The 8,197-nt window shown below is 34.9% G+C and overlaps 1 long non-coding RNA gene across 1 annotated transcript; it reads left to right on the top strand.

The window, feature by feature from the left end:
- Nucleotides 1–220: 220 nt before the first annotated feature.
- LOC141679689 (uncharacterized) lies at nucleotides 221–2,018 on the top strand. Its single transcript, XR_012558159.1, has 2 exons — nucleotides 221–386; nucleotides 1,553–2,018. It is a non-coding gene; the product is annotated as an uncharacterized LOC141679689 (long non-coding RNA).
- Nucleotides 2,019–8,197: the final 6,179 nt, after the last annotated feature.

The following is an 8,197-nucleotide window of genomic DNA, read 5'->3' as shown; positions in this document are numbered from 1 at the left end:
ATGAGATTTATGAATTTTTTTGGTTGATTTTCAAATTGAGCAAGCCCAAATTCAAGTCTTTATAATCAATCCAAATTTATAGAAATCAAAAGAATTATATATAAGGATATCTAGATCTTTCTTCTGTTCATTAGTGGATAATCATGAAGAAAGAAAAGAGAAAAAGAAAAAAAGAAAGAGATAAATATGAAAAATAAAAAAAAGGAGGAAAAAAACCCCCCAAAGCTTCTCAAATAAGCTAGTCAAGCACAACCTTATCACATCACTTCCTATCTCTCATTAAGCTATGAACAGAAGTAGAAGAAAGAAAAGAAGAAGAAAGATAAAACAAGAAACTCTTGCCATAGCTTTAAAAACTACACAGATTCCGCGCATATTTTGAACAGGTAATTCGAAAACTGTAATGACTAATTTTGATGATAGATTCTGAATGAAAGTTGTTCTATATGGTCTATAGTATATTCATACAAAATACAACGTTATTTGAACATATGAGTTGGGAGTAATTTCTGTTTAGTAGAGGAGTGCTAAACAGAAATTTCAGGGGTTCTGTTCATAATAAAATGAATTGTTTGGTTATGTAATGACTTATTTCCGATTCAATATATTTATGGTATATTGATATGATATCCAGGAAGGTGGTGTAGAAATTTGGTATTAAAATATTTATTTTTCGATTTAAGAAAAATGTTTCAGTGAAGGCAGCGTAGCGCAAAATATTTCGTGTTCTGTTGCAAATTTGAGCAATTGGTTTGTTGGGTTAAAAAATTAATTATGTGATCAAATTTTATGAGTTATTTTAATGATATTAAGGATGATATCTGAAGAATATCTTGTTAAGAACATTATTTCCCGATTTATTAATAATGCATAATTGCAGTGTGCGCAAAGACATTTTTAATAGATGGTTTGATTATCGATTTTGAACTAGTTGAGAGATTAGTTTCGGATAGACCTAAGAACTCAAAAATATTGTTGATTAGAATTTAGAGTTCAATTAATTAATTCAAAGATATTTTGTTAAATATTTGTGTGTATTATAATTGTTTAGTTGGTAAATGCGGAGGATACGCGAGTAATAACAATTGTTTGTCGGCGGTATTTGTAAGTATATACTGTACTATTTCACTGATGATGTCTTGATCTTTAAATGATGATTGAATTGATTTGACTGATGATTCACTGATAAAAAATGAGTATTCTTGCATTGATACTTGATGAACTGATGTTGATGCTTCCTTTTCGGAAGTAAGCTAAACCAATTGTTTAGCTGGCCGGGATCCCAACTTGATGAAGTTGATGAATTGATGAACCTATCGTGCTTGAATACTCCGTTTTAATCTTGTGAGAACTATTTTGATGAACTCTTGATGATTGTGATATCTTGTGATGATGCATACATGACTCTTGATGAATTATTTATTTTTCTCAAAATTTTGGTATTTCCGAAGAACTGAAGAACTTTGTTTTATTAAATAAGCCTCGGTTAAATTGTACAGTATATGCTTACTGAGCTGTGTAGCTCACCCCTATATTTTACTAAATCTTACAGGAGATTTTTAGAATATGATGGACTCGAGAATAAGTATCTCGGGTGAAGATATGTTGAACGATGTAGAGTTGATAGCACAATATTGGTTGAGGTTTGTAATATATAATAGATGATGTCAAAGATTACTGGAGCTAATAATATCATCAACATCTATGATCTGAGTATATCAGAAGATCAGAAGAGTTGAAGGCAGCAGGCAAGAGCAGAATATCAAAGGATGGAAGATTTCTGAATATAAAAGCTGGTTCTTTATCAAGATACAGGACATGGATGTTTGCTAGTTATCCTAAGCCATATTTGCTGAAAATAATAGAGGCTCTAACTGACACCCCCATCCTAGAAGAATTGGAAATACTTGTGCAAATTAAGAACATAGTTGAGAAAGAATCAGACAGCTCAGTCTTTACTTAATTATTGTAAACTGTCAAATATTCATTGTACAAGTGTTGTATCAGCTTTTGTATCATTTTATTTTCATTCTTTAACTTGGGGTTAGTCTTGTTAACAGGCATGAATTTGTGATAAGCAATCTTCTCATAAATTGGGGGAGATTGTTGTGCAAGACATGCCTGTATCATAACAAGACTAAGTCATACTGACAACCCTGAGATTAGTTGTATTGTAACTTTAATCTGTAATTTATACTTGTAACACTTAATGTCTGTAAAATGTAAATGGAGCAGACTGGAGCATTTTTCTCTAAACAGTGTTAAGCCTAAGAATTCTATCTGGAAGAAGATCAAGAAGATCATGCCTCAGAAGAATTATGAAGAAGCTTGGAGTTGAATAAATCTGTTTGGTGTAAAACATTCTAAGTCAAGATCTCTACAAGTCACAAGATTAGTGTTATAGAGAAGTCATTCAAGAACTCAGAAAGACCTATCGAGAACTCATGAAATGTCTATCGAGAATTCAGGAAATGCTATTGGAGATATCGATGAGTCAGATACCCATTCGAGGACTTAGAGATATCGACAAGTATACATTCATTAGAGAACTCTGAGTTATCGGTAAGCCAAAGTCCATTAGAGAACTCTGAGTTATCGATAAACCAAAATTCACTAGAGAACTCAGAGTTGTCGATAAGTCAAGTCAACAATAAAGTTTCAGAGATATCGACATGCCAATATGCCTATCGAGATGTCGAGTTCTCTACAGCTTAATTGGAGATCTCGAAGTGAAGAAATTTCTCTAAGTACAGAATTGCAGAACAGTTCAATATCCAAGGTTACAAATCAACAAACAATTCACATAGCTGGATTGACAAGTCTACAAAAAGCAGCTTGAGAGATGTGCAAGATCAATGGCAAAGATTAACTGACAGAGGAGATTAAAGTAATCACGGGATGCTAAAGATATGCTAAGCCAGAGTTGGAAGATTTGCTTTTCTATAAATAGAAATGACAAGTGATAGTTTAGAAAAGCTAATAGCATGTTTATTATCCACTGTGTAAACCAACAGTTAACTGAGTCATAAAGTTAACACTGGTCCTCTAGTTAAGAAGAACAATCTAGATAGAAAATCTGGTAATTTTCTCTCAAGAAAGAAGCTAAGTTCTAAAATAAGAACTTAGAAATTTTGTAGCAAAATACTGCTTGATTTTTAATATAAAATTAAGTGAGTTTTGAAGATCTTTATTTTACATATTTGCACAGTTATTTATGTTTAACATCTACTCTACTAAATCATTGATAATAACCAACTGCTAAAGCCAAAGTTGATCAAAATCAAACATTTAAGCCAAAACACATTCACCCCCCCTCTGTGTTGTATTCATACCTAACAAGTGGTATCAGAGCAAAATCTGAAAGTAAACAGATTAGATCTTGGAAAAATGAATACACAGAAAATCAGTAGTATCAAGATTCCTCCCTTTGATAAGGCCAACTACACTTTATGGAAAAAGAAAATGTTGCTGTTTATAAGAATGACCAATCACCTTTACATTGGTATCCTTAAGAATGGGCCCTTCACTCCTGTGGTTAGAGTTGAGGAAACCACAGATGGAGATATGGTTATTCCAGCTCATTATGCTCCCAAGGATCCCTCTGAGTATACTGAACCTGAAAGAGAGAAAGTTTCCCTAGACAGTACTTTGCAACTGATACTAATTGAGTCACTTGACAATATAATGTATAATAACATTGTCAACTGTGACACTGTTAAGCAGATCTGGGAAAAGATTGAAATACTTTGTGAAGGAACTGAGGAGGTTATGTCAAATCAAAGAAGGATATTGATTTCTCAGTATGAGGGTTTTATGGCTAAACCAAATGAGGGTATTACTGATGTGTTTGAAAGATTTAATAAGCTGATAAATGACTTGCAGCTTCATGATAAATTTTATGATGTTGAAGAAGTGAATTTGAAGTTCTTGCTTACTCTCCCTGACCATTTGGAACAAAAGATCTCTACAATCAGAGAAGGAAGAGATTTGAGTAGAATCACACTGGAAGTGCTTTATGGGGTTCTGAAAACTTATGAACTTGAAATGATTCAAAAGAAATCATTAAGGGCTGGTCAAGGATATGTACTGGACGGCTCAAGTGCACTAATTGTGAATGATGGCCAGACCTCCAATGATGAGCAAAGATCTCAAACTCCAGAAGTTTCTACAAGTGAGAAAAGAGCCAATGACACTAAAGAGCAAGTCATACTGGAATTGGATGAAGAAGATGAGTTCTACACTCTTGATGAGCTTGATGAGCTAGATACATCAATGGCTTACTTGCCTAGAAAATTCTCTAACATTAGAGTGAAGAAACCAAGATTTTTTAAGAGCAAAGGACAGTCCTTCAACAAAGACAACAGCTGGAAAGGAAAAGGGAAGTACACTCCTGATAGCAAAAATGGCTACAGAACTGGATCTGTTGATAGATCAAACATAAGGTGCTTTAATTGTGATGAGCTGAGCCATTTTGCTACAGAATGTAGGAAACCCAAGAAGGCAAAGAAAGACAAAGCCTATCTTGAATGGGAAGCAAAGTATGATGCTCTTCTAAAGAAGCAACAAGGGAAAGCTTATATTGCTGAGGGTAAAAGCTGGGATGATTCAGATAATGATGAAGATGAAGAAGTTAGAAACTATGCACTCATGGCCTTAGAGCAAGGAGACTCTTCATCATCTAAATCACAGATACCAACTCTGACCACAATTGATTTAAATGTGAGTCAATATAAGGAAACTGTTGAAAAGATTAGCACAGAAATGTTCCAGATTCATACAAGCATGGTTACTGCAAATGAGGAAGTTAGCAGATTGAAAAAGATCAATGAAAATTGAGAGTGAAAAACAAGAGACTGAATTGTTGCTGGTTGAGCTTGATACTGCTAAGTAAGAAAATGCATACTTAAAGAATAAATTAAAGTTTGCAAGTGAAATTGAAGCAGTATTGAGAGAAAAGCTGGAGAAGAATGAAGTGAAGCTGAAATCCTTCAAAAATGCCTCTGATTTGATTGGCCAATATCATGAAAAGAATAAGCCATGTGCAAACATTGCCATTGGTCTTGATTATGAGGGTTTGAACAACAAAAAGAAGTTTGTCAGTGACAAAGGAAAATCAATTGAAACTGAGGATGTTCCAATTATTCTGAAGAAAGTTGAATCACCTTTATTCAAGGCGTGTGAAGTGAACTTCAATGAAGAAGAGTTTATCATCAAACATGAGATAGCTGATGAGGACAAGGAAAAGAAAAATGATGAGACAACTCAGTCTTCCATCTCTGTTGAAACACCAAAAGCCAATCAAGAAACTAAGGAGTCTGTGAAGGAGATTAAAGCCGAACATGTCAAAAAGAAAAAGAAGAATAGAAATGGAAAGATTGGGATAAACAAAAGCAATAATTTTTCTTATGTTACAAATGCTCCTAGAAAGTGGTGTGAGAATTGTGAATCAATGAATCACCTAACTCATCTTTGTAAAAAGATTGTTAGCAATCCACCTGAAGCAGTCTGCAAGTACAATGAAGCTAAGGCTAATGATCCCTATTCATTATGTGACAAGTTTGATTGCATTCCCTGCAACATGAAAGTGATGAAGAGTTTCCACAAATTGAGAATTGATCTCATAGAATCAAAAGTTGGTTCTATATCTAAAAGAGAAAATGCTCAACAGTCTATGAATTCCATTTTATCTGAAAATTCTCATTCTACTTCTGCAAAATCAGTTAACAAGAAGAAAGTGCCCAACATAGCTTGGGTAACTAAACATAATTAATCCTCATTGTATGCAGGGCAAAGGAAAGAAGGTCATGTGGATCATTGATAGTGGATGTTCCAGGCATATGATAGGTGATAAGGCCCTGCTCTCACAATTTGAGGAGATGGCTGGCCCTTTGGTGACCTTTGGAGACAACATCAAAGGATTCACAATGGGATATGGCAAGATTGTTTCTGAAAATGTTGTCATTGAAGATGCAACACTAGTTTCTGGATTGGAAGTAAATCTCCTAAGTGTTAGTCAATTTGCAGACAGAGGTTTTCAAGTTGTTTTCAACAAATAAGATTATGCTTTTATTAGCAAAAAGACTGGTGAAATTGCTCTTAAAGGAGTAAGAAAGGGAAGCTTGTTTGTTACAGACTTAGACTCAACAAATAAGGATGGAGTGTGTTGTTTCTACACCAAGGTATCAGAAGAGCAAAGAAAATTATGGCATAAGAAGCTATCTCACTTGAATTTCAAAGCAATCAACACCTTAGTCAAGAAGGAGCTTGTGAGAGACATGCCCAGTCTGGAATTTGCTCAACTGGAAGTTTTTGAAGCTTGTCAGAAAGGAAAGATGAAAAGATCTAGTCACAAGTCAAAAACTGTGAATTCCATAAGTGCACCTCTGCAACTTATTCACATGGACTTGTTTGGGCCAGTAAATGTCTTGTCCATTTCAAGGAACAAATATGCCCTTGTCATGGTTGATGATTTTTCAAGATACACTTGGGTTGAGTTCATGTACTCACTAAAGATGAAACTCCAAACATTATAATTGAGCACATCAAGAAAATTGAGAAGCAAGCTGAAGGAAAAGTTAGTGTGAAAAGATTGAGAAGTGATAATGGAACAGAATTCAGAAACTCAACATTAAGTGAATTCTGCAAAAGCAAATGTATTGTTCAAGAATTTTCAGCAGCTAGAACACCTCAACAAAATGGAGTAGTTGAGAGGAAAAATAGATCATTGGTTGAAGCTGCTAGAACTTTGCTACAAGATGCTCAATTGCCAAGTTTTTGAGAAGAGGCTGTTAATACTGCATGCCACACTCAAAATAGATATCTCATCAACAAAGCTCATGGCAAATCACCCTACTCAATCATGTCTAACAGGAAGCCTACAGTGAAGCATCTACATGTGTTTGGAAGCAAGTGTTATATTCTAAAAGACAACTCTGAATATGTAGGAAAATTTGACTCTAAAGTTTTTGAAGCAATTTTTCTGGGATATTCATTGGAAAGAACAACCTACAAAGTTTATGTGATTGATCAAAAGAAAATTATGGAAAGCACAGATGTGACTTTTGATGATGACAAGTATCCAGGCTTGGAATGCCTTGATGTAAATGATGCTGAAACCCTTGTATTTGAAAATCTAACCATTGATAGTGATCCTGATGAGGAAGATGAAGTTGTGGCACAATAAGTGACAAATAAAGAGACCTCTGAACAAAATCATGGGAATGAAAGCTCTCTTCAGACACCTGAATTTGATGGCACAAACTCAGGGGGAGAAGAAGAGAATGGAAATGACAGTCATGATAATACTGAAGAAAATGATGAAGGCACTAGTCAACAGACACATACTAGAAAGTGGGATAGGAGTCATACAATAGAAGTTATTATTGGTGATCCCTCAGCTGGTGTGAGAACTAGGAGTGCAACTGCTAATGAATGCCTACATGCATGTTTTCTATCTCAAGTAGAGCCCAAGAAAACTGAAGAAGCCCTATTGGATCCTGATTGGATATTTGCTATGCAGGAGGAGCTGAATCAGTTTGAGAAAAACAAAGTCTGGAAATTAGTTCCTGCACCAAAGAATAGAAGCATAATTGGAACTAAGTGGGTGTACAGGAACAAAATGGATGAAAATGGAATTGTTACTAGAAACAAAGCAAGGCTGGTTGCTAAAGGCTACTCACAAGAAGAGGGAATTGACTATGATGAGACTTTTGCTCCTGTTGCAAGACTAGAAGCAATAAGAATTTTTATGGCATTTGCTGCACACTCAAATTTCAAGGTGTATCAAATGGATGTCAAGAGTGCTTTTCTTAATGGTGAACTAGAAGAAGAAGTTTATGTGCAACAGACACCTGGCTTTGAAGATCCAGAATTCCCTAACTTTGTTTACAAATTACTCAAGGCTCTATATGGATTGAAACAGGCACCTAGAGCCTGGTATGACACACTGTCAGAATTTCTACTCAAACATGGTTTTACCAGAGGTACTATTGATAAGACTCTCTTCTACAAGAAGCATGGTGAAGATATGATCCTAGTTCAAATCTATGTGGATGATATCATCTTTGGATCTACAAATGAAAAGCCGTGTCAAAGATTCTCTAGGATAATGCTGGGTGAGTATGAAATGAGCATGATGGGAGAATTGAGTTACTTCCCTGGCCTTCAAGTTAGTCAAAGAAATGATGGTAGTTTCACC

The sequence above is a fragment of the Apium graveolens genome, chromosome 8, assembly GCF_009905375.1.
Source record: "Apium graveolens cultivar Ventura chromosome 8, ASM990537v1, whole genome shotgun sequence".
In the NCBI taxonomy this organism is placed as follows: Eukaryota; Viridiplantae; Streptophyta; class Magnoliopsida; order Apiales; family Apiaceae; genus Apium; species Apium graveolens.
The sequence above is the reverse complement of the archived record's forward strand: the minus strand, read 5'-3'. Positions and strand labels throughout refer to the sequence as shown.